Source organism: Apodemus sylvaticus, chromosome 11, assembly GCF_947179515.1.
Source record: "Apodemus sylvaticus chromosome 11, mApoSyl1.1, whole genome shotgun sequence".
Lineage (NCBI taxonomy): Eukaryota > Metazoa > Chordata > Mammalia > Rodentia > Muridae > Apodemus > Apodemus sylvaticus.
In genome coordinates, this window is record NC_067482.1 from 44,436,265 (window position 1) to 44,448,964 (window position 12,700).

Here is a 12,700-nt window from a genome sequence, read left to right on the forward strand (position 1 = left end):
AGACAGGTGTTGTTTACTGAGCTGTTTCTACTCTGAGTTTGTATAATACCTCTTTTTTCTTTTCTTTTTTTTTTTTTTAGCATTGATGCATTACCCAAAATTATTTTGGTTCCGTGGGGAGTGTTTGTTGACACTAACTCACGTTTGTGAAGTGCCACCTGAAAAAAAAAAACAGATCTCTGAAGGTGGGGTCTGTGCCTCAAATCCTGTCTTAAGGCTTAGAGTTTCCAGTCAGGGTATCAGACTGGACTTGTTCTAACTGGACTCTCCACATCCTTATAAGTGATTGTATTAACACGAAATTCTTTCTGATTGGGAGATTTTTATGATTGGGATTATAAAGTGCTGGCTCTACTTAAGAGAAAAGATCTTAATTATGGCGTCATTTTCCATGTAAAATTACCCTCACATAAAGTGCTCTTTAAAATTCCAAACATTAAAAATATCTTAGAAATCTCATGAATGATTTCCTCTTTGCAGTTGCTAATATGTTACAAGTCACAGGCTCCCTGACCAGATAAGGGTATCACTTCAAACACTGTCTCACTTCCCTCTTACAGATATAACTGTAAAACCATCATACACACACACACACACACACACACACAAACACACACACAGACACACACACACACACACACGTTATTCTCATCTGCTGTTTTTGCACCACGCTTCTGGCCTAACTTAGCACTGCTTTCCCATTCCTGGGATTCCCAGCTGCTGTTTGTCACTTCAGTCCGTTTGCCTCATATATCTGCGTTGACCAGGCAAATATTTGCACCGTGGTCCTTCCGATGGAGAAGCTCTCTCCGATGGCAATGCTGTCTAGTCGCAGAAGGTGACAGTCAGGGTTCAGCTCATTCTGTGCGACTGTCAGGTAGAGCCGACGTAGTTGAATAACCATTACTCCTTCAAGTTTCCCCAGATCTGCTCTCCCCATATGGCAGAAATCAATCAGGCGGTTTCTGGAGCCCTTACAAAACCCTTCAGGGGCAACATGATAAAAAAAAAAAAGTGCACAAAGCCGTTCTCCACACAGAACAACCCTCTGTTCACCCACCGCACTCCATGGCTATGATAGCACAGGACTGAGAAAACCAAGTCCCGTCTATAAAGGCAAAGACTGGGCCCCACTGGTGACACCTTTAAAGAAGGGGTTCTGCAGGCCCTGAGAACAAATCCACAGAAGAAAACTGAAATGCAAGGGGGTGAGAGCAGAATTTGGGGGTCCAGTGTGTGAACACCTAAGGAGCGACTGCAAACTGCAGGCCACAGGCTCCAGTGCAGCCAGTCTGTACAGGAGGAGGAGGCCTTCTCTGCTTCTCAGAACTCCGTTGCCTTGATAGGGATCTTTGGTTTGGGCACAGACATCACAGGGTAACCATAACCCACCACATCTGCTCAGAGCACGGAGTGCAAATGTTTCAGTTACCGGGCAGAGCAGGGAGAACCCTCACATGCCTTCATCCTAGACTGACTGACTGACTGACTGACTGACTGACTGACTGACTGACTGATGGATGCCATTCTGGAGGGAGCAGCCTGAAGCATGCACAGGGCAGTTTGGAAGTGTCGAGACAGGGTAAGTTCGGGTTGGAATCAGACAGATTTTAAAACCCAACTCCACTTCTAACTAAGAACAAGGTCCTGACCATCCCATCAGCAAAATGGGTAGATTACTATCTAGCCTGGTCAGACTGTATTAAAAACCTAAAAATAAAAAATAAAAGCCTGGTCTGGAACAGTGGCCAAGGATTACTACAATCTCCAGATCTCAGCAATAGGAAGGTTGATGTGGGTCATTCAGAAGTCTGTTTACAAGTGAGACCCATCTTGTAACAAATTAATTAATTACAGCTACACAGTGCTTGGGAAGCGGTAGCTACACACTCCATGGGTGCTGTGACAGCCACGTGTTTGAGCTTTTGCCCTTCTGGGATCCTTCCACGATCACCTTTACCCCACCTTAAATAACAACTGTTGAACTGTAGGACTGAAGACATTTTGTCGAGCCCTAAATCCTGGTGAGGATAAACTCACAGAGGCCTGCACATCACAAACAAAATTGCAATGTTGTATATTCACTTTCAAATTAATTTATTAATTATTAATGATTTATCAACTTATTAATGCAATAGCAGAATCTCTTATACATAATATGAACATTACAGAACATTCAAGAATATCTCCTGATGTCATCGCACTGTGAACGTGTAGAATATTGTTCTCTTTCACTGGGCAAATATTTATTGAACATTTTGTTTTACTATTTACTAGACACTCGGCTAAGCACTGTGAAGGCAGCGTTTACCAAAAAAGGAAAAAAAAAAACTTGGTCTTCTGAGTTTGCCTATGGAAACAGTCAGTCATATATGTGTGTGTGTGTGTGTGTGTGTGTATGTGTGTGTGTGTAATTCAATGATGCATTGTGTTACAGTGTGGCGACTGCTAGAAAGGAAATAAAGGACTGGGAGGCTAGGAAGCTGGGGGGGAGGCAGGAGGAGGGGGATGGAGGAGGTGGGGGAGGTTGAGGGGGAGGCAGGGAGTCCTGTGAGGAAGAAGATAAAGTCTTTTTGGAGCCATCTTGTGCCTTTTTTGTTTATACAGATCCTTGGCATTAAACTTCAATCCCTTAATGGTAATTTCACTGCTGTGTCCTGGCCTACCACACGCCGACAGGAAACAGCTTCTTCTGCCAGGTCTTCTGCCCCCTTAACAGCAAAGGGCAGCCCTACCCCAGTAGCAGGGCACCCAGCTTATTTTCACCCTACCCCAGCCCTCATCTTACACTCCTTCACGGTTCTGAGCCCCCCTTGTATCTCTTCTCCGAATCCGGGGTCTCTTTCCATGAACGGACTGCTGGCTTTCATCTAGACAATGGCTGTCGCACCTGGTGAGCGATTCCCAGCCTCTGTCACAAGGCCAGTCTGTCTTGTAGAACAGTGTCAGTGCCCACTGCTGGACCGTTTGCTAAGCACCTAACCTGTTGAAGCTATGCACTTTCTGTGAGTTTTCCTACTAATCACCCCAGCAGTTATGAAGCTATAACATAGCAGCATTGTTTGGGTTTACAAAGCAAGAAACTGTGGAAAGGAGAGTTTAAGTATCTAGCGTAGGGTCGCAAATACGAGATGGCCCAGCCTGACCCCAGAGGACCTCTTTGTTTGTTTCACAGTGATAGTCATTGAATCTGGCTACAGTCTGTAATACACTAGACTACAGGATACAGCCTTGTCCTTTAAGTGTTGTTAATTCTTCCACATCAGATGGGGTACCTCAACCTCTGAAACTTGTCTTATCCTGAGTTCAAAATGGCTTGTGAGGTTCGATTTTAAAGTTGAAAAACTACTATTGATATTGCCTGCCTCATGTCTGTAATCCCAAAACTAGAGATGTTGAGACAGGAGGATGGAGAATTTGAAGCCAACGTGGACTGTGAAACAAGGTCCTGTCTTAGTAATGCAGAACCACTGTTCTCATCACTGAGAGAGTTTCTATTTTCTCTCTCCTTTCCTTGCTCCTTTAGTTCTCTCTCTCTCCCTCTTCTCTTCCCCCCTCCCTTTCCCTTTCTCTCCCTCCCTCTTTCCCTCCCTCTCTCTCCCTCTCTCCCTCTCTCTTTCTCCCCCTTCCCTCTGTCTCCCTCCCTCCCTCTCTCTTCCTCCCTCCCTCCCTCCCTCTCCCTCCCTCCCTCTCTCCTCCTCCCTCCCTCCCTCTCTTTCTCCCTCTCTTTCTCCCCACTTCTCTGTCCCTTTCCCTCTCTGCTGCCCCCTCCCTCTCCTCCCTCCCTCTTCCTGCGTGAGCACACAGGCACAGCTTTCAGACACTCACTTTTAGGTGCTATTTTTATGAGTTATTGACATTGTACAGCTAAGCAAGAGGAGTTTCACCCTCAACCAAGTAGTTTTGCTTCAGTGTGAACCATATGTGAAAATGACTTTCCTTTGCTCTCTTGAGAAATTCTGGAAGCTTATAGATGTGCCTTTATTCATACATAAGGCATGTTGCCTTATAAATGTCACACAAAGTAGTTTTTTTTTTTCTACTTTGGACTACTTTATCTACTGATAAACTGATGACTCATGATCTGACAGAGCAGAGAACTTTTGAGTGAAGAAACGTGTTTTATATGAATCTCCTGGACCCCAGTTAATTTCTTGCATTAGAAATATCCACTAGCTATGGTCTACAGTGATTAAGAGCGCTTTCTGGTCTTCCAGAGGACCCAAGTTCAATTCCCAGTACCAGGTGGGTATCAGACAGCTCACAACCACCTGTAGCTGCAGCTTCAGGAGATATGACACCCTCCTCTGGCCTCCTCCAGCTTGCATGAACACACACACACACAGCAACAGAGAGAGAGAGAGAATATACAAATAAATCTTAAATTTGCTCAGTGAACAAATGCCAGTTAAACTCTGTAACTGCATCGAGCAAGTCTACCTACATTTTTTCTATAAACCCTTAGCATTGCCTTATCCCACAACATGGTTTTGTAACAGCTAGTGATTTTAAAGCTATTGAGTCTCAGAGGAAAATCACTGAACCATAGCGGAGCACAGCAAAGTCATCTTCCCGTCATTCAGCCTCTCAAGAGTCATGGCTACATGATTCCACCCAGATGTGAATGGTATCTCGGCATCTCGAAGGCAGACCCCCCCCTCAGTGGGAAACTCCAGAGATGGGGGATTAAACCTATTAGAAATCCCATCTCATCTTTCCCTTAAAATGGGAGTCACAGCTGGACAAATCTGAGCTATCTACCAACTTTATCTTCTTCTGGGAAGATGAAGAAGCACTCAGAAACAAGAGAATGGGGTTTCCGGATAATTAATTCAGTGTCTGAGCTCAGAAAGAAAGCGGTAGTGGGAAATGCTTGGTGCTCATTAAAGAAAACATGTTTGTGGCAGGTGCAGCCAGCGATGGCGAGATAGGGCTTCAAGCCAAACCTGCCTCTTATTATTATTATTATTATTATTATTACCTAAGTTATTGTGACTGTGCATATTTTATCATTTAGAAGAAAAAGTCTTCTTGTAACTCTCATAAATGGGCACTTTCTGTGAATTTTATTGCATTTAAAATTTCAAGATTAGTCATAAATATCTGTTCACTTTCACTTCTTTAACTACATAGCATCTTTTTTATTAGAATACTTTTTCCAAATAAGACTTCTCATTTCTCTTAAATGCGTATGAAAAGCAATGCAGGCTTTTTGCCATTTGAACAACCTGTCATTATGACATTCATCATCCAAAATATAGGGTTTTTTTTTTTTTTTTGCTAATTCCTGTCTTTTCAGCTTTTAATTAAAAAATTTTAAACTTCTTCAAAGTACTTTGAAAGGATTATATTAACATTTCTAAGCTTTATTTTAGCTTAGTTAAAAGTCTTTATTTTTCAATTTATAGTTCACTTTTATAAATATTACCAGAATTGACCACCCCATAAGATTGCCATAAAACATTAGCATCATCTGTATTTTATTTTGTAAATGAAAAATCAGAAACTCAGAGAAGCTAAGCAACTTATACAAGATCACACAGCTGGAGAGAGGAACACTGGGATCACTTGACTCCTATCAAGTTACCCTCCCCAAAACCAAACAACTTTTCCAAATTAGCTCTTTATAATACAAGAGACTGAATGGACAAGAGAGATGCAAACTGACCTTTGACCTCTTCAACAGAGGTCATAGACATATTAGAATAAAGGTAAGTTATTAAGTTATATGTTCAATAAAATACAATTTTTAAAATAATTATTTTGGGGTGTGTGTGTATGTGTGTGTGTGTGTGTGTGTGTATACTTGCACATGTGCATGAGCATGCTGGCAACTGTAAGCCTCATGCATGTGTGTGCCCCAGGGACCAGAGGAGGCATCAGACCCCACTCAAGTGGAATCATCTGCAGTCATGGAAGAACAGCATATGGTCTTAACTGTTGAGCCATCTCTCCAGCCTCCAATCTCAGTTCTTTATGAAAAAAAGAATGCATCCATATGTCTAAAGGCTAAGAATTATTATGCAGAACAGTAATAAGTAACCGAATGTGTGACATTAGAAATAATTCCTCTTTTTTTGTTTTTGTTTTTTTGTTTTTGTTTTTGTTTTTTGGCCTCTGTACATTTTTAGTAAATCAGTGAGAACAAATTCCAAGACAAGAAAGATAATGTTCAAGTCTGTCTATTTCAGTCTCTTCTACGATTAGACTATCTGGTGTGTTTGATTATTTCACTTCTTTTTTTTTTTTTTTTTTTTTTTTTTTGGTTTTGCTTTATGAGGCGTCCCCTCCCCCACAACCTGGGAATTTTTTTTAAAGCAAATGTGGTTTCAATGTGTGTGTATAGATATATATATCTATACACACATACTCACACACTGTCCAATAAGCACAGTGTAGTATTTAAAGTGTGTTTTTCCATTCTGGTCCAAGTAGCATAGAGAGTAGGTTTTGAGAACTCAATGCAAAAAACAAAAAAAAACAACCAAACTAAAAAAAACAACAACAAAAAAACAACAAAAAAACCCACCCACTTCTATAGTTCTCATTATCTCTGCATTGTCTTGATGCTTCCCACAAAATAGCACCTGTCATTTCTAATTTTCCTTGCTATGCCCCAGAGCCATTTATTCTTTTTCTTGTTAAAACAAACTCTATTTGGAAAAGAAAAGTGCACAATGTCCCATACCAGGATGTGACTGATGCTGTCTGGTCAAAGATGATAAAAAAGCATCTTCTACTTCTTAGCCTCCCCACCTCCCTTGCAGCTAAGAGTGTCCATGTCACCCAGTTCAAGTCAATGACGTACGGAGGGAAATCTCCTTGCTTTCTTCCTAACCACCAGAGCCAGGAGATGTGTGCAGGGGGCTGCCACTCTTTTTTTCCCCTTGCTTTGAAGGCTAAATTAGATGTGGAGTACCTAGGGCTGAAAAGCCAACAGTCCTGCAGAGACCAGCAGAAGCCTGGCCTTGTCGACCACCTCTGATGCTTTTTGTCTGTAAGAGCATGAAATGGCTCTATTATATAAGCCATGTTTCCTTGTTTTCTTCACTGAAACTGAAGGCCTGTTATTGATGCAGTTAAAATAGGAAAAACAATATCAAATGAGAAAGATTTGAAGTTGATGCTACCAATATCTTATAAAATGGAAAGAACCAGGGCTAGAGAGATGGCTCAGTGGTTAAGAGCACCATCTGCTCTTCCAGAGGTCCTGAGTTCAATTCCCAGCAACCACGTAGTGGCTCACATCCATTTGTAATAGGATCTGATGTCCTCTTCTGGTGTGTCTGAGGACAGCTATAGTATATTGGTATACATAAAATAAATCTTTTAAAAATATATAAATAACTTAGCCAAACCCCAACCTAAATAACCAACAGTGTAGATACTGAGTTGTTGTACTGGTAGTTTTGGTTATTTTTGTTTTGAGTCAAAGTCTCATGTAACCTGGGCTGGCCTTGAGCTCATAGCCAAGGATGGCCTTAAACTTCTGATTCTCCTGCCTCTACCCACTTAGTACTGGGATTGCACTCATGCCATCTGGTTTTATCCAGTGCTGAAGATCGACACCAGGACTTTGTGCATATAAAGCAAGTGCTCTACCAACTATATCCCCAGCCCATATAGAGCATTTAAAAATATTATTTAGAATCTGCGTGGTACAGTTAGTCCAGCTTAGTAGAACAGAGTTTACCTAACATGTGCAAGGCCCCTCCCTGGGTATGGTCCTCAGCACCACAGACAACAATAAATAATAATAACTATCACTAGTAGTAGTAGTTAAGAAAATCATGTGCCTTATAAGAGCTACTCAGGAAGTGAGATGACATGGAAGAGACAGCAGTAAATGAGGCAGGACCAAGACTGAGTTTCCCTGCAACTACAGGTGTTTAGAACGTTCGAGAAACCACTAAGAAAACTATTTAAGGAGATAGGATTGACTGCTGATTACCTATCTCATCCATCCCCCCATTTTCTAAATGGTGGGCCACATAGGCTACATTATTTTACACTAAAAAATATCAGCCGCTGGGCGGTGGTGGCACACGCCTGTAATCCCAGCACTATAGGAGACAGAGGCAGGCAGATTTCTGAGTTCAAGACCAGCCTGGTCTACAGAGTGAGTTCTAGGACAGCCAGGGCTATACAGAGAAACCCTGTCTAAAATAAATAAATAAATAAAATAAAATAAAAAAAAATCTAAAAAAACAAAAAAAAAAAACCAAAAGTATCAAATAACGGGACATGATTCCAACACTTAGGAGCCTGAGGCAGGAGGATTACCACAAGTTTATGACCATCCTAGGCTATCCAGTGAATTCTTGGCCAGTCTGGGTTACAGAATGAGATCCTGTCTAAAACAGTAGAGCAAAAATACACACATATAAATATGTGTACTATAAAGTACTCCAACTGACAGAAATGCTTTTTTAAATCCCCGGAAGACTTTGTATCAAATACAAGAAGGTGGTTTGCTCCCTCCTATCTACAAGACAATGCCCAACTTCTCAGCCTGCATCCTCAGCTCAGTCCTCCGAGCCTGTCCCATCACTTACACTTCGAACACACTTTTTCTTGCCTCTGTGCAGGTTCTTGGCACAGCTAAAAAGTCCTCACCTTTAGATCAAGATTTGAAAAGCGAGAAGTGACAACAAATTTTAACATTTTTATTATAAAGAAATGATCCGTGCTTAGTGAGCATATTTAGCACATTGTGTGCATGTGTTGATGTATCGCACGGTTCTCCATTAATATGCACATTTTAATATTTTATGTCTCAATTCAGAGTCTAACAGCAACCTCTCCTCTGCCTTTCTCTTCTTGGGTGGACATTACTCTGCTCCCATCAGCTTCCGCCCTTCCATCTTCTTGAAACCAAGAGCCACGCCTTTGATTAAGCTGCAGAGACCCGCCGGAGAGACAGTTAATGACACAAGCAAACACACGGAGACCACAGAGACCACGTTGGAAGACCTGAAATGTGGTGATGAAGAGGAGATGAAGGAGATGACGGTGAAAGAGAGGATGACCCAGTTTCTCTACCAAATACTAATTTGGCAGTGATATAGAGAAGAGACGGTTCAGGAACACACCCACCACACGGGCAGCCTGCCTTCTCAGGATGGCCAGAGCAAAGTGAACCACAATCCCTGCAGACCCAGGAATTTCTGCAAACTACTTAGACGCCAAAGGTTGACTTGATGGGTCATGCAAGACTGTGCGCAATAACACACTGGTGGGACTCCTTAAGCACTCTGACAAAAGCCCAAATCAAAGTGGCCTTAAGAGACAGCCACGGTGGCCTGGTGCACGGGTGACCGGCTGTTCCTAGCTCTGTGGTGTCATAAGGACTGTGGTAAGTACCAGCTGCACTTCTCTACCTTTAATTGTGAATATTAGACACCCCGTGGACAGATGAGCAACCGTGAAATCAACCAGAATAGCAAAAGAACGCCTTATCAAATGTGCAATTTGAGAAGAAACTATCCACCTCTTGTATACATGCTTAACTCCCTTTCCTGAGCCATAGAACATCATTTTTAACCATGTGCTCGGAGCTCAGGATGGAGCTGTGACGTGACATAGATCTGGAAGTATAGTCCTAAGGGATGTATCCTACCCTCACCCCATCCATCCGCTCCACCCTAGCCTCCACCAAGCCTCTGCCAGGAGTGTCTCCAATGAGAACAAGTGTTCTCCTCTTCCTACCCTCCTCCTTTGGTGGTCAACTTTGAACAAGGACCTTGGACCTTGAAGTGAAAGCCACAATCACACTCAAGAGAACAGCTTGTGCCACATCTGTTTTTGCATACTGTGTTTTCTTTATTCTGGAAAGAGAGTCGTGCAACACACATTGTTTCGCAGTTTAGTTTTGTTTTATTTTATTTTATTTTATTTTATTTTATTTTATTTTATTTTATTTTAACCAGTTGTCACAGTGCAGATATCTTCTGGAAAACTGAATAGCCACATCTTTTGAGCTGCATGATATCCCATGGTGAGAAGGTGAAGTCGTTTACCTGGCCTACCTTGATGTCAATTCACGTTTTAGTTTTATGAAGCATTACACTTGTAAAAACAGTGTGACATTTGAACAGAATTGAGCATGAAGAGTATTCCTGTAGAAACCTCAAGGAAGCTGCTTTTATTTATATGATTTTGGTTTCCTTAACTGGTAAGTGGGGGACCTGACACATTATTGAGAGGATTAATGAATCAGTGTATAGCAGCCACCCTCTGTGCAACTCAATATTTTGATAAATGGTAGCTACTGTTTTGGTCTCTATTTTGGTGATTTTAATGAAAGTTTTCCAAATGCTTTTGTATTTAAATAACCCATAAATGAGTACCTCACTCATGTACACGGCCCTTACAAATTATCTTAAGCTTTCTATCAGCTGCTCAGCTTGATAGAAATGAAACTCCCCAACTGAAAACAGACTGAAGGCTGTAAACAAGAAGGGCAGAGTACCAGACAGGAAATCAAACCCAAGAGCCAGCTGCAGACACTCAACAGACTATAAGCAAAGAGAAGATCACAAGCAAAGGATTCTGGGTTTTCATCATGAACCTTGCCAGTATTGCAGCTGCCAAGCAGCAACCGGGCAAACCCATCTGGTTCCACCCCACACAAATCTGCCATTCCTGGAAGAAGGCAGAGGGCTTAGCTCTGGTGCCGGTCTCGGGGAGCCCCAGCTGAGCTCTGCAGGTTGTCTTGGACGACTTTATGCTATTACCCTAAGAGCTTGATACTTGTGGAGCACATTCGCACAGGGAGATGGTTCATCATTTCCACACTGAGAAAATGTGTCATGGTAACAATCATTGGAACTCATCAAAAAGCATGCCATCCTCAGAACCACAAATTCCTCTTAGAGTTCTTCGAGCTCTTCCAGAGGGTTGAACCTTTCTCGTACAGAAAGCTGGAAGGTTCTGATGTTAGGTTGTTTTGTTTTGTCTTGCTTTCTTTTGTTTTGTTTAGAAATGTGCTGTTTTTCAGGGTTGTTTGTTTGTTTGCTTGCTTGCTTGCTTGTTTCTGGATCTTCTTGTCAGAGTCTCCCAAAGTTTATCCAGGCTGGGCTTAAATTTGTTACACAGCCTGAGCCTCAGAATGGTGGTCCTCCTGCCTCAGTCTCCTGAGTAGCTGAGATTACAGGCTTGCTACCAGGTCCAAGAGTTGTACCTATTTCTGAACAAAGAGTTCACCTCCAAATTACTTTGGACTATGCTTTGTATTATTTTATAAGTCGTTTATAAGTTAAACATTTTTATAAGTTAAATACTTAATTTTTTTTCTTTTCCTCTCCTCCTAATTCATTGTAGACACATTTATCTGAAGCAATTTAATTTGAGTATCAAAGGACAAATTGATCCCAGCTAACACCAACAGCCACGTAAGGCTTTTGCAGTAGAGCCGTCCTCTCATCGGAAACCTCTTGCATGAGATGCTGGAGGAAACACGAGACAGAGTTAAGAGCATCCTTAGAGAACCCTGCCCTAGCTTTGCAATGAGGACTCAATGCCAGAAAGTGCAAGCACTTGCTCGGCACATCAGGCTGGGGAGAGAGTCCTGTCAGCCAACAGCCTACCATGCAAGCACAAAGACCCGAACTGGATACCCAGAACCTATGTACAAAAGCCAAACAGTGTCTGGCACGGTGTTCCACACCTATAACTCCAGTGCTCTGAAGGCACAGGCAGATGGAGGGATCTCTGTGAGCGTGATCTCTCCTGATCTATACAGTGAGTTTCAATACAGCCAGGGTGACATAATCAGATCCTGTCTCAAAAATTAAACAACAACAAAGGCCAGGCATTGCAGTATTTGCTTGCAATCTCAGTGCTGGGGAGGCGGAGACTGGGGGATTCACTGACCAGACAGTCTAACCAACTTGGCAAACTCCAAGCCAGTGAGAAACCCTGGCTCAAAACAAAACAAACGGAAACCAAGGCGGACATGCTCACACACACACACGCACACACACACACACACAGAGAGAGAGAGAGAGAGAGAGAGAGAGAGAGAGAGAAACAGAGACAGAGACAGAGACAGACAGACAGAGAGGAGAGCATATTCCCACAATGCCACAACGAGCCTTGAACAAGAAGTCTTAGAAACCAAAGCAACCTGCTTATCCTTTGAGTAGCCTGATGTGGAGAAAGAGAAACACTCCTCCACTGCTGGTGGGGTTGCAAATTGGTACAACCACTCTGGAAATCAGTCTGGCGGTTCCTCAGAAAACTGGGCACCTCACTTCCGAAAGATCCTGCTATACCACTCCTGGGCATATACCCAGATGATTCCCCAGCATGTAATAAGGATGCATGTTCCACTATGTTCATAGAAGCCCTATTTATAATAGCCAGAAGCTGGAAAGAACCCAGGTGTCCCTCAACAGAAGAATGGATGCAAAAATGTGGTATATATACACAATGGAGTACTATTCAGCCATTAGAAACAATGAATTCATGAAATTCTTAGGCAAATGGATGGAGCTGGAGAACATCATACTAAGTGAGGTAACCCAGTCTCAAAAGATCAATCATGGTATGCACTCACTAATAAGTGGATATTAGCCTGGAAAACTGGAATACCCAAAACATAATCCACACATCAAATGAGGTACAAGAAGAACGGAGGAGTGGTCCCTTGTTCTGGAAAGACTCAGTGAAGCTGTATAAGGCAAAACCAGAACAGGGA

General features: G+C 42.3%; 1 long non-coding RNA gene across 2 annotated transcripts; it reads left to right on the forward strand.

Annotated features, from left to right (window-relative positions):
- Positions 1 to 1,322: 1,322 nt before the first annotated feature.
- LOC127696658 (uncharacterized) lies at positions 1,323 to 12,700 on the forward strand. Of its 2 annotated transcripts, XR_007980295.1 has the most exons (3): positions 1,338 to 1,582; positions 8,850 to 10,174; positions 11,323 to 12,700. It is a non-coding gene; the product is annotated as an uncharacterized LOC127696658 (long non-coding RNA). The 2 variants fall into 2 exon arrangements; XR_007980294.1 differs by lacking the exon at positions 11,323 to 12,700 and having other exon boundaries at positions 1,323 to 1,582; positions 8,850 to 11,215.